Genomic DNA, 18,597 nt, shown 5'->3' with positions numbered 1-18,597 from the left:
AGACACACAAATCAAAGAAATAAGAGGCACAAACCAAACCTTGAAAAATAACTACACTGCATGTCTGCTGCTTAGAGAGCCAAAATGGCAATAGGAAGTAATAAAAACAAAAGGAAGGAAGGCATGGGAAAGAGAGGCTCCTGAGCTTCTGAGCAAGCCACAGGTCAAAGGCTGCTCTGCCAATTGGGTAAACAACAGGAAGCAAGCTACCCACCCCAAAGCTCAAGGGCACCCTAACTTCTGCTTAGAATAATTTTAGTAAAAGAAGAAAAGCCACATTCGAGAAAAGAGAAGCCTGAAGAATTACTTTGTGAATAAGCAATAATATCAGAATCAGAAATAGCATCCTTGCCCCGGATTGCTGTTCTGATTTTAGATCACAGTCTTTTCCCAAGATCTTTAAAAAATAAAATATAATAATAATAATAATTAATAATAATAATAATAATAATAATAATGCACAGAACAATGCAGTCTTCTAACAATCAAAAAATTACCTACTCCAGTGAAGTCTCACAGTTGAGACCCTAAACATCAGAAAGTGGTGTCATCCCTTCTCAGAATAATCCCTCTCACATATTTTACAGGGAGAAAACCTTACTGAGTTTTATTTAATGTTACTCTGACTAGCGTTTCCACAACTTTGAAGTTGGGAGGGAAAACAGAATACCAATATAAAAGAAATGGAATGACAAATGTACGAGCGGGAATGTCATAAACTCCAGCACTCGTGAATTAGAAACAAGAACAAAGGCAGTGTGGTCTGGGAAACTGTGAGGCAGCAAGGCATGGAGAGCAGATGTAAGCTGTGTATCATCTCGCTTCAGAGAAGAGGGGAGGAGAGCTGGAAGGGGTGGCCTGTCACGTGGCTGAAGATCTCCCTGAATGTGTGGCGAGGAACAGACATATTCACATAGTGCTTTGGAATGAGAAGAAAGCACTTTAATAACAGATTTTAGTTCAGAGAATACATATTAATTCTGAGAGACTCTAAGAAAGGGGGACTTGACAGGAACCGACATTGGTTTTGTGAGTTGAAAATTACCTGGGAGACAAGATACAGAAAAGCTTTGTAAATCAGAACTAGAATTCTCCTGCTCTTTAAATTATAGGTCACAGAAATATTTGATTTAACCAGTCTCTAATGGCGCCAGCTTGTCAGGCTGCAGATTGCTTACATGAGTTGCTTATAATGCAAAATAATCACCCTGTTAAAATTAGGAAGGTTTAAAATGCCTTTCTTCTTGACGGAATTAAGGAAGTCCTAATATTTAGAAAAAAGAAGTTAATATTAATTTTCCAAAGACATAGACTTGCTTTAAATATATTTAAATAACAAAGGAACGATTTTTATCTTTACCTAAGAGTTTAGGAAGGTGAAAGGAGTGTGGATTTTTTTTTTTTTTAATATTTGCAAGCATTTGCTGAATGTTAAAGGGTTGTTGTTCCTTGTGCTTATTAGCATGCTTAAAGAATAATTGCTGAGGTGAGAGAGGAGATGGAGGGATGAGCAGGGTACATTGAACACCTTTGCAACATCTACTCTTGTCTGTTTCATACACCACTACTGCCTTTCAGAAATTCCATTGAAAACCCTTGTTTTTCCTATACATCCACATACAGTTTAATGAAAAGCTACTAGAACTGTCTGTGGACCCTAACGATTAAAAATGCCAAAACCACTTAACCACGTGCTTACTGCCTCCCTTGTTGTCTGCCTGAGTCAGCTGGTAATAATTGAGCAGACAAGACGAACACTGAGGAACTGGAGTCCACGCAGTCAGTGATTGGAGCTTTTAGCTCAAGACATCTTTGCTATGGTGATCTGTAATTTATGTACTTGTATTGTTTCTATTTGCTGGGAGTTTAGTTTTATTTTTAAGTCTTTTCCTTTGAGCAGTCAACTGCAAACTTCCTTTGCTAGACTATGGGTCCCTGTCCTGAGAACAGCTCTGAGAAAGGCAACCAAGAGTTTAGTTGCATAGAAACGGTCTCTACTGTAACCCAGGACTGTAGCAATGCTTATCTTACTTTCACAGGCAAGATTCCTAAAATCAGAAAGAAGCTGATGAATATCTTAACCCAAATTTCCTTTAAAACTCCATATCTTATTTTTAAACTGCTATTGGCTTTATACTTTTACCATAATACAATGGGTTCATTCTAAAATAACTCTACTTTAAATTACTTCCCTCCACAGTACATTGGTGCTCCCTAAAGCATGTGACTTTTAATACCACAGTATTTAGCCAACGGGCTACCCAAAGGTGAAATATACTAAACTTGGGGTTTTATTTTTTCTCTTTCTTTTTCTTTTTGTTTGTTTTTTCTTAAATCTGCTGAATATCTGACTGTACTGCACCTGAATATGATATGTCACTGATTCTTTACAAACTTTTCTGCAATGCAACATTTTTAAGATGATTAAAAATAAATAAATAAATCTTGTCTAAGGATAACTTGGCACTAGAGAGAAGGAAAGTGTTCCCTGTGATAAGTGAAAAATGACATTTTTTTTCATATAATTCTCTTCAAATCATCAAATAGACTGGACTACAAGTAGACAGGCAGGAAGCACTCATAAGTGGGAATAATGTACTGCAATCAAATCCAGGTTCTGATTTCTTCAGTGAGATGTACGTGCAGGGTTCCCTCTGCTGACTGCTCCCAATCTACATACCTCTCTTGATGAAGGTCATATAACCTTCCAATATTAAAGATATACAAAGATTCATTAGGAAAGATTTTAAATTATCTAAGCAGATTTTCCTCCTAAATCAATGATTAATGCCATTAATCAACAAAGTGTTTTCTTGCAGGTCTACTAAATAGATGTATCTGGAAGCAAATGCATTGTTTTTAACAAAGGAAAAAGAGTGCATATATTCTTGGTTAATAATGAGGTATTGACTATGCATTTTAAGCTGCTGTGTTGTCAAATGGGAAGAAATTTAAATTATACAAAATTAAATTGAAACAAGATTTCTTCTGCTTTGATACAGTAACACAGCCTGGGATTGAGAGTTAAGAAGGTGACTTCTCAGACATCACCAGCATCCTCACATAGATTTCCCTCCTTGTCTTTACTTCAGCATCTGTGACTCAACTTCCTCCCCACACACTTTTGTTGCGTGTTCCCTTTCCTGTGTCCAGCTCACTTTATCTGTACTTCTCAACCTCCTGATCCTCTGATAAGTTTCTTTTTTAAAAATACTCAATTGTTCTACTTTAACAGCTGTTTGTATTCTTTTCCCTAAAATCTGAAGAGGTGTGTATGGTCTAACAGGGACAGGTTGGTCTGTAAGAAGAAGTTGGACTTAGAGATGTAGAGTTCCTGCCCACAGCCCTGAGTTCAGGATGTTTGGGAGACCCAGAAAGAAGTTATCACATGACACTAATAACTAAAACTATTATTTTTGCATCATTCTTTAAGTTCCTAGTTTAATCACGCAAAAGCAATAAGCTCTTAAGTCTACACAGTTGTTCTAAAAACTTTTTCAACATTCTGGCAAAGTAACATATCTTAATCCTACATGTTTTTTTTTGTTTTTTTTTTTTTTTTTCAAATTCAACCAGCTATCACTAAGAATTGGGTGCAAGTGGGATTTTATCTCCTATTAAGAATTCAATTCCACTTCCCTATCACTTTGCTAATGCACAGGCAATTGCAGAAGCCTTTCACTGTAATAATGCTATGCCAGGATAATCATGTTGAGAACAGAAAAAAATGAATTCTAAATCTCTTTATTCCTACATGATCTGTACTGCTATTTGGTGATCAGATGGTGATTCAGGTACAGGTGACATTAACATCTGACATCATCTGCATCTTTATCTTTTTGTGGATCTTTGAGTTTAATCAAACCCCCTCCTGAATTCGAAAATGACAGAGTCTAGATTTTTGCTTGATTAAAAGCGCCTTGAGCCTTACCGAGAGTGAGCAGGACCAGAGAGGAAGCACTCACCATCCTTTCCCTTTTTCTTCTACAGAGATTTAGCTAAGTAAGGCACATGACACTCACCATTTAAAATGATGAAATCTCAGTTATTTTATTTTAGATTCTTCTTCTTTCCTTGCTCATTTGCAAGGATTACAATTAATGATAGATTGCTGTTCTGTTTTATGCAATTGGATGCTTTGGACTTCAACTATGTGATTCCACACATTTTACTTTGTACTCTTCTGACTGCTGTTATTAAGAAGTGATGTTCTTAGGAAATCTCCCATTGTAGCTCCAAGCCAATCATTACAGTTGAAAGCATCCCAGGCATCAAATGATAATGTCAAAAGTGAATTACAGCTTTCAAAATAAATTATTGTTGGGCTACACTCCATTGTGGAAGTAGTATACTTTTCAATCAGGGTTTGCAGTCATTCCAATCACCCTTTTTGAAAGACTTTAAAGATGTAAACTTGCCAAATATTTTCAGGAATTTCACTGCTTCTGGATTTTTGCCATCTAGTAACAACTGCCAGTTGAACTATCTAGGAAGCCAGTGCAAGAAAAAGAAGGTAAAGATTTACACTGTGCTGCTATTGGCTGGGCTTATATGTACTTACTCAATTTTCATCCTCTTCCTCTCCCTCCCCCTCCACTCCTCCTTCCCGTGTCTCCCACCTCCTCTTCCCTTCCTCCTCCTCCTCCTCTTCCCCTCCCCCTCCTCTTCCCTCCCCTCCTCCCCTCCTTCTCCCCCTCTCCTACCTCTTCTTCCCTTCCCCCTCCCCCTCCTTCTCCCCTCCTCCTTCCCCTCTCCCACCTCCTCTTCCCTTCTTCCTCCTCCTCTTCCCCTCCCCTCCTCCCCTCCTCCTTCCCCTCTCCTACCTCCTCTTCCATTCCTCCTCTTCCATTCCTCCTCCTCCTCCTCCTCCTCCTCCTCCTCCTCCTCCTCCTTCTTCTTCTTCTTCTTCATTTTCCTTCACCAAAACAACATTATTAAAATGTAATTCACATACCACACAATATGCACACTTAAATGGTATGGACCAATGATTTTTGGTTATGTTTATACAATGATGTGTAAATATTAAATATTATATTATTAAATATAATAAATATTGTCACAAATCATTTTAGAACATTTTCATTATACTAAGAGACACCACAGTTTCAACAACAATTTTATCTGTCTCTATAGCCCTCCAGTTTTATGCAACCAGAAATCTCTTTTCTTATCCTTTTAGATCTTCTGGACACTTCTTACAAAGTGGAATCATACAATATCTGTTCTTTAAGAGGATAGGTAATCAACACACACAAAGTTGGTGAGAGCTAATTGAATGGCAGTAGGCAAGAAGAGAGGGTACTGTAACTTTGGGACTGGAGAGGCTGAGACAGGCAAAGAAAGCAGTCTGATCTAGAGGTTGATGGCAGATTAGGCTCCAGAGCATGAATTTGTCTCAAAATACTTTTTATTTTAAATTAAAAAATAAAAAGTGTCTCAAAGAGATTGACTTTTCTCCATTTATCTTACTACTTATAGTATCTCAGTTATATTGTTTTAAAGAACTGGATTCTTAAGAAAATCATTTCAGGAAAAAGAAACAAACACATATGACAAAGGATATATGCCTTAGACATTTAAATGTCCACAATTATGCACACACGTGTGTGTGTGTGTGTGTGTGTGTGTTCAGAGCTCATTTTGATCTTCCCAGTTAAGAATTTAGAATCTTCAGGGGTTGATGATACTTCTAAGACAGGGCAGCTAAAAAAACTAAGCTTCCCATGCGTGTTTCTTCTGGTATTATTGATTTCTCAGTAAAGTTTCCACTCACCCAGAGTTTGAGTCAATGGCAAAAATCTTGGAGAGGTTGATTTTGTTATTCTAATTCACTATCAATAGCTGCTTTCATGAGTCCCCATGACTAATTAGAGCTACTATCATTTTGATTTCAATACATTGCTGTATTTTAATTTTGTTCATTTCCATCCATTGGGCCTGACCCCAATCTCTTTCAAATCACAAGAATTTCTTATTTGTAGGAATGTAAAACCTTGTTAAATGATTTTAATCTCCAAATTTTCATGACTTTCAGCCTATTCTTTTTTTTTTAAGCAATGAATTAGTTTATTAAAATCTTAGGTAATAAAAAAAACCAACCTATTCTTTATCAGCTTAAACCTTGAAAACAAAATATGTATTTGACCATTAAACTTAGCTTAAAAAAACCATTCAATGAATTTTTCCCCCCTACCATTAGGATAGAGTTGCACATCTTTCTGTGGTATTCGTGAACTGGTCTCTAACAAATTCCAAATGCTTTTCTCTCCCCAGTTTTCAGGATTTGTTTGGATATTCTAACTTACGTTCTATTCTTTTTAAATTGATGTTCTCACGTCTCTCACACATGCCCTGCAACATTCTATATTTACCTAACTTCTATGTCATCTTCAAGTTTTAATTTACATTTTATTTTCTTACTAAACCTTTTTAAGTTTACTGTCACCATCATTAGTCTTTCTATTACATAGAAATGTAACTTTTATTCACCAGATGAAATTGCTGTCTCGGAGACATACTGCTGAATAAGGTTACCTTTTCTAGTTCTTTCTGAGCTCTGGCTGGCTGGTTCAACTCAGCTCTTCTTGCCCAAGTGCCTCTTCAAGTTGACTGATTCAAGCAGGCTTCTGTCAGCATCTGACTGAATTGATCTGCTTGGAAAACTGCCTCTGAATTCCACAAACTGAACTGCACCGATCAAACTGAACTAAAATGAACTGGACTCAACTGCACTCACTGAACTCATTCTGTCAAATCTTTCTCTGATTTAGCACTTTGTCTGTCCCTCAATTACACATCACTTTCAAACCTGGTTGCTTCCTTCTACAAACTTGACTTTCATTGTTTGGAATAAAAGGTGTGTACTAAGGGTGTGTCTGAATTCCAGCCAGAGTGGTTAAAGTGTGTCAATCCAGCATAGACCTTGGATGTCTTTGGATGTGATCCCTTGCCAGAGCAACTATGTTGCTTGGTTAAAAATTCTTCTATAATTACATTATTTCTCCTCTCTCTCTCTCTCTCTCTCTCTCTCTCTCTCTCTCTCTCTCTCTCTCTCTCTCTCTCTCTCTTTGTGTGTGTGTGTGTCTGTGTGTCTGTGTGTTTTGAGACAGTGTTTCTCTATGTATAGCTATGGGTATCCTGTAACTCATTCTGTAGATCAGGTTGGCCACAAAATCACATAGAGTCGCCTGCTTCTGCCTCCCAGGTGGTAGGACTAAAGGTATGAGCTACCACTACCCAGATATTACATTCATTCTTAAAGTTGAATGCTTTTCTTAAGAGCAGATATGTAAAGTTGTATTTTGCTTTGTTCTAATTAGTGGTAGTTAACTATTAAGATCAAATATAGATTAGATTATAAATTAAACTATCTTAATTTTAATCTTGATCTTGGCATTCACTATCTTGAAGAGGATGTGTCATAAATCTGTCATTTATACAGATTTTACCAGGTCTGGTGGCACACACCTTTAATGTCAGGACTCAGGAGGCAGAATCAAGTAGGTCACTGAGTTCTAGGACAGCCCAGTCTACAATCCAAGTTCTATTAAAATTAAAGTCAGGGCAATACAGAGTAACTCTGTCACACACACACACACACACACACACACACAAAATGATGATGATGGTAATGATGATGGCGATGGTGGTGGTGGTGATGATGATGAGATAGATTACCCGAATTAAACATTTAGAGTTATCTATAGTTAATCTTTATGTTTTAAAAAAATCAAAATCTTACTTAGTAATAAGTCAAAAATATAGAATAAGATTTTAACATACACTATCATGTGTATAATGCCAAAAATTATAACAGGCTACACAAAGTGCTACATATCATATGTCTCTTTAAAGATGTACACAACATTCATCTTTGACTCTAATGTATGCTGAGATTCAAACCACAGGAATGCATTGTACTATAATCTTTTTATGGTGCAACATTTTATTTTTCTATCTACTTCCAGGCACACTTTTCAGACACACAAACCTATTGCTTGTACCACTGTGTCCAATGATAACTACAACGGAGGTCCAATACAAAAATCATGAACTTATTCAAAACGTTGTGAGATGTTTTAAAAATTAATATTTTTGTGTTCATATGTGAATACATATACATGTGTGGCCATGTTTGTCTGTGCACACATGTGTGTATATGTATGTAGGGCTCAGAATATCTTCCTCAGTCACTGGCCTTCTAAATTTTTAAGACAGAATCTTACTGAACCTGGATTTTACTGATTCAAGTAGGCTGTCTGGCCAGCACGTCACAAGAATCATCTTAGATCTGCCTTGCCAGCATGGAAATTACAGGTGTTCTCAATGTAGGCTGTTGTTGTTGTTGTTGTTGTTGTTGTTGTTGTTGTTGTTGTTGTTGTTGTTTTAACATGGGTGCTGGAATCAAAATCTGGTCTCCCACTTGCGTGGCAAGGACTTTACTAACTGAGCCAACTTCCCAGCTCTAGAAATTATTTTTTTATATAACTCAATAGTGCATTTCTCATGTGTGAATTTTATAGGTGTTAGTATATCACGATGTCCAAAGGATGAACACATTCAACTGTAAATCTCTAATTTAAAAATAATTCTTTTCATGAACCACATCTACTGGGTTGTCTGTGTGTCTAAAACTTAGTTCACAAAAGCAAATGAAAAAGGGGGGAAAGAAAAGAAAAGGGAAAGGGAAATTTTGCCTTTCGCTGCTATGTCTGAGCAAAGAAGTTGATTAGGCATTTCTTTTACTTAAGAGATATTTGAGTCCATACAGCGCCAGTCTGTACTCGTTTAGTCTTTTCATTTGTAATACTCCATATTACATGAGAGCACATCCATTTGAATCTCTTTAATATTCATGATCCTCTCACCAGCCTGAGCAAAAGAGCTAAAGCGTTTGATAGCAATCTGAGGAACTTGATTAACAATGTACTAATCATCAGCGCCATTGACCTGATTCAAAAATGTTTTCAATTCATCCATCACTTTTATAACCAAAGATGATTGCATTACTTCACCGTTTTTTATTTAAATAAAGCCCCATGAGCTGAAAATATCAAGCTATTTCTACTAAATGCACCTTGCAACCAATTTAATTTATTTTTAAACTAAGTTCTAAAGTGACCTGTAATAACCAATTAGAACATGAACAGGGGAAACCGGAGCACAAGTGGTCTGAAGTGAAATCAAGTCACTTTGACTTCACATTGCTAAATATTAAATTGTACCAAAGAATTAATTTTGCAATAAATTGTTATTGTTGTTAACAAAAATTCAACTAAAGGATATTACTAGGTGTAATTAGCCATATATCAAAATGCATTGAATGTAGAATGTGAACTATAATTATCCCTAAAATTGCTTTTCATTCAAATGGTAATTTTAAGGATTTGATTTTTGTAACCTTAACTCATTTTTTTCTATTTGTAGCATAGTTTAAAAATATAGTAGTGACATAGAAAATATAGTAACTTGAAAGTATAAACATATATCACTTTATAATGTGCTACAATATTAGGTCACTACTGGGTTAACATAGGAATACATGGTGACAGAGAGCTGAGACAACTTACTCTTTGCCAAATGTCATGGGACCCTGACCTTGCACAAGATCATATATATTTAGAAAGAAAAAAATCATGAAATTGAATGCATTTGAGACAAAAAACAATACCATTCTTCAGATGGATTGAATCCTATCTTGGTATCAGCATACATAAAGTGATAAGTAATTTGGTTGGTCTTATGCACTATCTTCCCAGTTTTGAAATACCATCTATCTCCAGCAGCAAACTTCTTGCAGTTTTTCAAATAAAAATGGGTTTATCACTTACTTAACTTTCCCACAAATATAATGGGACGGACACTTTAAGTAACATTTAATATATTTAGAATACTATACATTTTCAAATAATATACCATTAAGAACAACATCATAATAGATACAGCTATTCCAGATTTCAAGGTGAGGTGCAGATTTTCAAATAACAAAATTATTTTATTATCTGACAAAAATCTATATGTAATTACCTGAAAAGTAAACAGGACAAGGTAATTTGTTGGGCAGATTAATGTTTCTAAACTGCCCAGAGCCTGGAACTTCTGGAATCCTGCATTTCATTCTGTGTGGAATAATCATAAGAATATAAATATAAAAAAATAAACTTATTTCTATTTTAGTTATGAGTATTAGTGTGTGTTTGTGAGAGAGAGAGAGAGGAAGATGGAGGAGAGAGAGAGAGAGAGAGAGAGAGAGAGAGAGAGAGAAAACAAGAACAGAAGAGAAGCCACACGTCCAGTACCAGTGTGTACATCAGGGCACAACTTTTGGCAGCATCTTCTCTCCTTCCACCATGGGTTCTAGGAATGAAAAGCACCTCATTGGGATCTTTAACTACTCTCCCTTCTCACCTACATAGGTTTAAATGAGTACTGGTAATTATATTTTTTCTTACTTAAAAGTTCAGTTAAAATAAACGTCTCATAAATTTTGTGTTCACATAAGCTTACTTAATAAATAGTAATGTTGGTTTTAAATTTGCAAAGGTAATGAGGGGCAATTATAATAACATAACTGTAGGGATGATAATTATTATTTTAAGGGATAAAATTTAAGCATCAAGTATTGACCACTCATAGTCAATGCTTATTAGGCAGGGCTTTTTTTTAACATTCCCAGAAGCATGAAAATTTTGAAAAAGAATTAACTAATGTAGATAAGAACACATGACTCAGTGAGCATATAAACATATTTATACTCTTAGAAATGTGAGTTCTCAAGAAGGTGGACTCCAGAAAATCAAATAACCCCATTAAAAAAGGGGGCTCAAAGCTGAACAAAGAATTCTCACTTGAGGAATACCGAATGGCAGAGAAGCACCTGAAAAAAAGTTCAACATCCTTAATCATCAGGGAAATGCAAATCAAAACAACCCTGAGATTCACCTCACACCAGTCAGAATGGCTAAGATCAAAAATTCAGGTGACAGCAGATGCTGGCGAGGATGTGAAGAAAGAGGAACACTCCTCCATTATTGGTGGGATTGCAAGCTTGTACAACCACTCTGGAAATCAGTCTGGCGGTTCCTCAGAAAATTGGACATAGTACTACCGGAGGATCCAGCTATACCTCTCTGGGGCATATATCCAGAAGATGTCCCAACCGTTAAGAAGGACACATGCTCCACTATGTTCATAGCAGCCTTATTTATAAAAGCCAGAAGCTGGAAAGAACCCAGATGCCCCTCAACAGAGGAATGGATACAGACAATGTGGTACATGTACACAATGGAGTACTACTCAGCTATTAAAAAGAATGAATTTATGAAATTCCTAAGCAAATGGAGGGCATCATCCTGAGTGTGGTAATCCAATCACAAAGGAACTCACACAATATGTACTCACTGATAAGTGGATATTAGCCCAGAAACTTAGGATACCCAAGATATAAGATACAATTTGCTAAATGCATGAAACTCAAGAAGAACGAAGACCAAAGTGTGGACACTTTGCCCCTTCTTAGAAATGGGAACAAAACACCCATGGAAGGAGATACAGAGTAAAAATTTGGAGCTGTGACGAAAGAATGGACCATCTAGTGATTGCCATATCCAGGGATCCATCCCATAATCAGCTTCCAAACGCTGACACCATTGCATACACTAGCAAGATTTTGCTGAAAGCACCCAGATATAGCTGTCTCTTGTGAGACTATGCCAGGGCCTAGCAAACACAGAAGTGGATGCTCACAGTCAGCTATTGGATGGATCACAGGGCTCCCAATGGAGGAGCTAGAGAAAGTACCCAAGGAGCTAAAGGGAACTGCAACCCTATAGGTGGAACAACAATATGAAATAAGCAGTACCCCAGAGCTCTTGTCTCTAGCTGCATATGTATCAAAAGATGGCCTAGTCAGCCATCACTGGAAAGAGGCCCTTTGGACTTGCAAATTTTATATGCCCCTTACAGGGGAACGCCAGGGCCAAAAAAGGGGGAGTGGGTGGGTAGGGGATTGGTGGGGTAGGTATGGGGGACTTTTGGGATAGCATTGGAAATGTAAACGAGGAAAATACCTAATAAAAAAAGAGAAAAAAAAAAAGAAATGTGAGTTCTATAGTGGAAAAAATCTCTAGACAATACATGTTAATATATTAATTACAAATTGAAAACCAAAAACCATTAAAATTCTATATAATACTTAAAAGTATTAATAAAAATTGGAAGGCTAAACATTACATAAGACATTAAGTCATCTTTTCTTAATTTCCACAGTGTTCTATCCATAATAATTAAGAATATGTGAAAAAGTATGCAAATTACTCAATAAAGTTTTAATATTTTCTAAAATTGTACTATGCTATTGTTGATTTGTAAATGACAATAAAATACTTTCAGAAAAGCTTTTTGTCATCTAATGAGATGATCATGTGTTCTTTTTCTTTCAGTTCATATATATGATGGATTACATTACATTTACTAATTTTCATATGTTGAAAAAATCATTCCTGTCTCTCTGTGGTGAAACTTACTTGATCATGGTAAATGATGCTTTTGATGTGTTCTTCAATTTGAGTTGCAAGTATTCTATCGATTTTTTAAATTCAATAGAATAGTACTTTCGCGTCTATATTCATAAAGAAAATTGTCTATAATAAGTACCAGAGTAGCCTTGACCTCATAAAATGAATCAGGCTGTTTTCTTCTTTTTCTACTTTGTGGAATAATTTGATGAGTACCGGCATTGCATCTTCTTTGAAAGTCTGGTAGCATTCTGTGCTAAAACCATGTTGCCTGGGTTTTCGTTTAGGGGTAGGGCCGTTTTTGTTGTTGTTGTAGTTGTTATTGTTGTGGTTTTGGGTTTTGTTTGTTGTTGGCAGATTTTAATGACTGCTTCTTTTTCACTAGGAGTTTATAGGTCTATTTAATCTACCTTAATCTAATATAAGTCTATTTAATTTATTTATCTAATCTTAATTTAACATTGGTAAGTGTTACCTATCAAGAAAATTATCCATTTCTTCTAGATTTTCCAATTCTGTGGAGCACAGATTTTTAAAGTCTGTCCTTGTGAGTCTCTGGATTTCCTTGGTGTCTAGGTTAACCCCATCCCCCTTTCACTTCTGATTTTGTTAATTTGGATATTCTCTCTGTGTTTTAGTTACTTTGGATAAGGGTTTGTCTATGATGCTAATTTTATTAAAGAATCAACATTTTATTTTTTACCAATTCTTTGAGTTGCTTCCTTTGTTTCTATTTTATTAATTTCAGCCCTGTGATTATTTCTTCCTATCTACTACTCTTGGACCTGATTACTTAATTTTTTAATCTAATCACTTAGTGCTGTGAACTTTTAGCACCACCTTCACTGTGCCCCATAAGGTTGTATATAGTGTGCATTCATTTTCCTTGAATTTTAGAAAGACTTTAATTTCTATTTCTGTCTTGGCCTATTTTTTTATTCAGGAGAAAATTTTTAGTTTTCATGAGTATATAAACTTTCTGTTGTTTCTGTTCTTGTTTATATCCAGCTTTGATCCATGATGGTCTGATAGAATGCAGGGAGTTATTTCAATTTTCTTATACCTATTGTGACTTCCTTTGTGTTTGAGTATGTGGTTAATTTTGGAGAAAGTTCCATAAAGTGCATATTCTTTTGTGTTGGGGTAAAATGTTGTATAAATATTTGTTATATCCATTTGAACAGTGTATGTTAGCTCTAGTATTTCTGTTTAATTTCTATCCCATTGGTAAGAGTGGGATACTGAAGTCTCCCACTATTTGTTCATAGGACTTAATATGCAATTTAACCTGTAGTATTGTCAGAACTGCTAAGATTAATAACAAAAGTGATAGCTCAGGCTGGCAAGGATGTGGAACAAGGAGAACACTCCTATATTTTTGGAGGGAGAGCAAAATTGTACAGCTACTATGGAAATCATGGTAGTTCTTGAGAAAATTAGGGATAGATCTACCTCAAGACCAGGCATATCACTGTTGACCATAGACACAAATGACATTCCATCCTACATGAAAGACACTTGCTCAACTATGTCCATTGTGACTTTATTCATAATAATCAGAAACTAAACAATCTAGATGTCCCTCAACAAAACAATAGATAAACAAAATGTGGAACATTTATACAATGCATTATTAACCCAGTTGTCAAAAGAATGATATCATGAAAGTTGTGGTCAAATTGATGGAACTAGAAAAAAATCATCCCCAGTGGGGTAACCCAGACCCAGAAACAGAAACATGGTTTATATTCAATTATGAGTGAATATTATCTGTTAAGCAAATGATAGCCAAGCTAAAATCTGTAGACCTGGAGATATTAGGTAAAGAGGAATGGTCTAGGGTGGATACAAGGATCTCCCTGGCAAGGGGAAATAAAATAGATTTTACATATGGATGGAGGGAAGGAGGAATGAGAGAAAGAAGATCAATTGAAAGAGGAAGAAGAGAAGAAAGAAGGACTTTCAAGAAGAAAAGGCTGAAATCTGGGTACACTTGAAGAATGATGTGGAGACCCTGTGCAGCAAAATCTTCCTGATATCTGTAAGAGTGAACCTAGTAAAGACTCCTAGTAATGAGGGATACCAGCCTTGACTGACCATCTCTTGTACCTAGGCAAGGCTTCCAGTGGCAGGACTCGGTTGTTCTTCATTGAGTTATTGGCCAAGGGGTTCCCAAGGGAGATCACCAAACAACCCAAGGTGATGCTAGGACAAAGGACCACTGTCCAAAAGCTGAGAGTAGGGCCCACTGCACAGAACAACATCCACACAGCTCATTGAACATAAAGAGGTCAAGCTGGCACCTGCATGAAGCCTTTACTTCTATGTTCTAGAAAGGTATTCTGCATGTTACCAAGAGAGAAACTTGGACACAAACCCAGTTACAAAACCTTCAACCTACAATTGGTCCTGCCTGCAAAATATACTTGGACAATGGTGGCTCAGAACTTGTGGAAAGGACCAACTAATGCTTGGTTTCATTTGAGACCTGTGTGATGAGAGGGAGGCCGTGTCTGGCACTGCCTGGATGTCCAGGAACTGGAGACTGAATAGTGAAGAGACCTAGGGTAAAAACTATATATGAATGGCAAAACAAACAAACATACAAACAAGCATCAGTGAAATGAACGATGCCTAATGATATTCTGCTATACTCATAGCATATAATCATATGTTAGTGCCTTGGTCAGGCATCATAGAGAGGTTACCTCTGGCAGCAGATGCAGCAGGTACAAAAACTCACAGCCAAAAATTACATCGAGAGAGAAAGTCTAAATTGGAGGTCTCCACTAGGTCCTTCCCTTCTGAGCTATGAAACCTCATAAAAGAGGAAGAGGCAAGCACTGGGCCTTTTTGGATGTGTGCTAGGCCTTCTGTTTATATGTTACAGTTAGCTTGGTGGGTTTGTGGGACTTTTAACAGTGGGATTGGGTGTATCCCTGGCTCTTTTGCCTGCTCTTGGGACACTTTTCCTCCTATTGGGTTTCTTGCCTAACCTTGATACATGGATTTCTGCCTTGTCTTATTGTATCTTGCTTTGTCATGTTTGCTTGTTGTCTCTTGGAGGCCTGCTCTTTTCTGAAAGAAAATGGAAGGGATCTGGAGAAGAGTGGAGATGATGGGAGCTGGAAAGAATGGAGGGAGGGGAACTGGTGAGAATTATTGGATGAGAGAAGAATCTATTTTCAATAAAAAATTATATTTTTACTTAAGTCCCCTTGTAAAATGAAGATAGTTTGTAAAACAATACTCTTAAGTAATGACAATGGTTATTTAAGCCTCTCTCCCTCCATCCCCCTCAAAAGAAAAACAAAACAAAATGCTTTTACAGCATAGGTAACTACTTTGTGGATTATGAATTGAGGTACATGCTTTCTATACAAACTCCCCAAATACTATCTGCAAACAACATGGTAAACAGTCTGAGTTTGAACCTTCTGTGTCTCAAATGATTCATGGCATTATCTAAGTGCAATGGAAATCCTGAAAATCTGGACTGATTGACACCCATAGGAAGAAAAAGAAAGGAAGGGAGGGAGGGAGAGAAGGAAAGAAAGGAGGAAGGGAGGGAAGGGAGGAAGGAAGGGAAGGAGGGAAGGAAAGAAGGGAGGGAGGAAGGGAAGGGGGAAGGGAGGGAGGGAGGGAGGGAGGGAGGGAGGGAGGGAGGGAGGGAGGAAGGGAGGGAGGGAAGGAAGAAAGGGAGGGAAGGAGGGAGGGAAGGGAGGGAGGGAGGAAGGAAGGAAGGAAGAGAAAGAAATTTTTGAATAGTTTAGGAGAATCATCTACTCAATGGAAAACAATGCTAAGCTAGCTAAAATGAAATAACAGAATTGCAAAAGAAAAAAAAAGAAATTACTTTTCTAATTCTCTGTTTTCAAAAATATTTGGAAGCAGAAACATCACCTTTAAACACACACACACACGAATATTAAGGGGATGACGATCATTTGATTACAATCATCTTGTCCAACATGCAATGTGAACTGATGCTATATGTATAGCAATTACATCTTGAAATTTCTAACTGATCCCAACAACCAAATGGGAAAGAATACACCAAACTAAAAAAGCAGAAGCAGCAAGGAGCAGAGTAGGCAGATGAGGGAAGGAGACGATTATCTCTCATGACAAGCAACTGTTAGCCTAGAATGAAATATAAGTCATGCAATGCGAATGGCTTCCATTTTTGCTTTTATAACTTTAAACCAATTTTAAATGTGATAGGAGATAACTGTAACTATTCTGAAGAAGCATTTGAGCACAAACTCACGGACAGTAAAAAGACCCGAACCTTGGAGCTAAACTGGAAGTCCTCTGGACAGGCTTTTCAACAATTTTATACGAGCATTTTCAACAGAATGCTGGATCACAACCATGGTAGCAGAGTTGAGATATACCTGACACTCAAAAGTGTGAATTGTGGGCTCTATCTGTGGTAACTGCAGCAACCTTCTTTAAATGAATTTTTTTTTTAGTTTTAAACAGCTTTAGGGACATTCAAATAAATATAGCGTAAGAGTATATAATTAGTCTGACATTTCTAGACACAATTAACTTGCACATTCAAATAGTTGATTTACATATATAAATATCATTGTGTGTGACAATTCATAATCTTCTGTTGAAAATTGTAAAGTCCTGCCGGGGCCTAGCAAACACATAAGTGGATGCTCACAGTCAGCTATTGGATGGATCACAGGGCCCCCAATGGAGGAGCTAGAGAAAGTACCCAAGGAGCTAAAGAGATCTGCAACCCTGTAGGAGCAACAACATTATGAACTAACCAGTACCCCGGAGCTCTTGACTCTAGCTGCATATGTATCAAAAGATGTCGTAGTGCGCCATCACTGGAAAGAGAGGCCCATTGGTCGTGCAAACTTTATATGACCCAGTACAGGGGAACGCCAGGGCCAAAAAGGGGAAGTGGGTGGGTAGGGGAGTGGGGGGGGAGGGTATGGGGGAGTTTTGGGATAGCAGTTTAAATGTAAATGAGGAAAATACCTAATAAAAATATATTTAAAAAATCATGAGTCACAGAGTTCTGCCTCCTTCAGGTAAGAGGAGGTGGTACTTCATGTTTCTCAGGACAAATGTTCCATATTCCCAGGGACATCACATCTAAAAAAAAAAAAAAAAAGAAAAAGAAAATTGTAAAGTCCTTAATAAGTCATTCCTGAGTAGATTTTAATTCTCTTGGTAACACAAAAAAACATAAACACTCCTGTAACTTTCAGATCTTCTCAATCACTAAGTAACACATTTTTATTGTCTCTTTGTGATATATATTAAACTATTGTAATATTTTATATATATATATATATATATATATATATATATATATACACACAACTCCAAATATTTGGTTTAAAAGCAAGTGAAGAAACAATTCTATATGAGCTGTTTATTTTACACATTGCCTGACATTATTTGTTTCATTCTGAAACATAAACATTTCCTTATTTTTTGAAGGTCTTTACGTTTTAAATGTTTAATTTACTTGTAAATAATCATCAGAAAGGTATTTTTCACTTTGATATTGAAGATGTAAAACTCTAAAGTTACTATTCAAACTGATGACTCTAGATTTATTAAGTAAACTAAATACTTGAAAAGGAACTGGGCAGTATCTTCTCTGTTTCTCAACCATTGTGACATTGCTCAAGTCATACCTGGATAAATCGATTTTATCAAGTATTATAAACTATAACAGCTGACCTGAAAAGTAAATGAGGCAGGGTTGAGGGTAAAGAGAAATCTTACACCAAATATTAAAACAAAGCTCAGCTCCTACGGATGGGTTAACGTATAAATTCACAGGAACTGACATATTATTTCTTGAAAATTCACCTCTTTAAAAAGCTATTATGTATAAACCATTTATTTTCTATTATTTTAGGGAAGTGTTGCTGAAATGGGTGTAGTCTTATACCACAAAATGTTTAAGTTGAATAGATTTAATTTTAGGTCCAGTCAAATGTGCAGTTGTCAAGCATTTAAAGCTGAAATATATTGCCTTAAGAAATGTTATTTTAGAGCTGTTTGCCTTTTAAATTCTAACAGTCTGTATATCTATTTGTCT

The 18,597-nt window shown here is 36.5% G+C and overlaps 1 long non-coding RNA gene across 8 annotated transcripts in view; it reads right to left on the bottom strand.

Moving 5' to 3' along the window:
- Positions 1 to 4,875: 4,875 nt before the first annotated feature.
- Gm29478 overlaps positions 4,876 to 18,597 on the bottom strand; it is a 202,414-nt gene continuing 188,692 nt past the window's right edge. For 7 of the 8 annotated variants that reach the window (XR_871002.1, XR_871000.1, XR_003948205.1 and 4 more), the window contains 2 exons: positions 17,520 to 17,636; positions 10,026 to 10,121 (listed from right to left, as the gene is read on the bottom strand). This is a non-coding gene — a long non-coding RNA (predicted gene 29478). Of the gene's footprint in view, positions 4,916 to 10,025; positions 10,122 to 17,519; positions 17,637 to 18,597 lie in introns of those variants that run through there. The other variant, XR_870997.1, reaches the window with a different exon arrangement.

The sequence above is a fragment of the Mus musculus genome, chromosome 9 (genome assembly GCF_000001635.26).
Source record: "Mus musculus strain C57BL/6J chromosome 9, GRCm38.p6 C57BL/6J".
NCBI classification, from domain to species: domain Eukaryota; kingdom Metazoa; phylum Chordata; class Mammalia; order Rodentia; family Muridae; genus Mus; species Mus musculus.
This window is presented reverse-complemented; position numbering and strand designations above follow the sequence as displayed.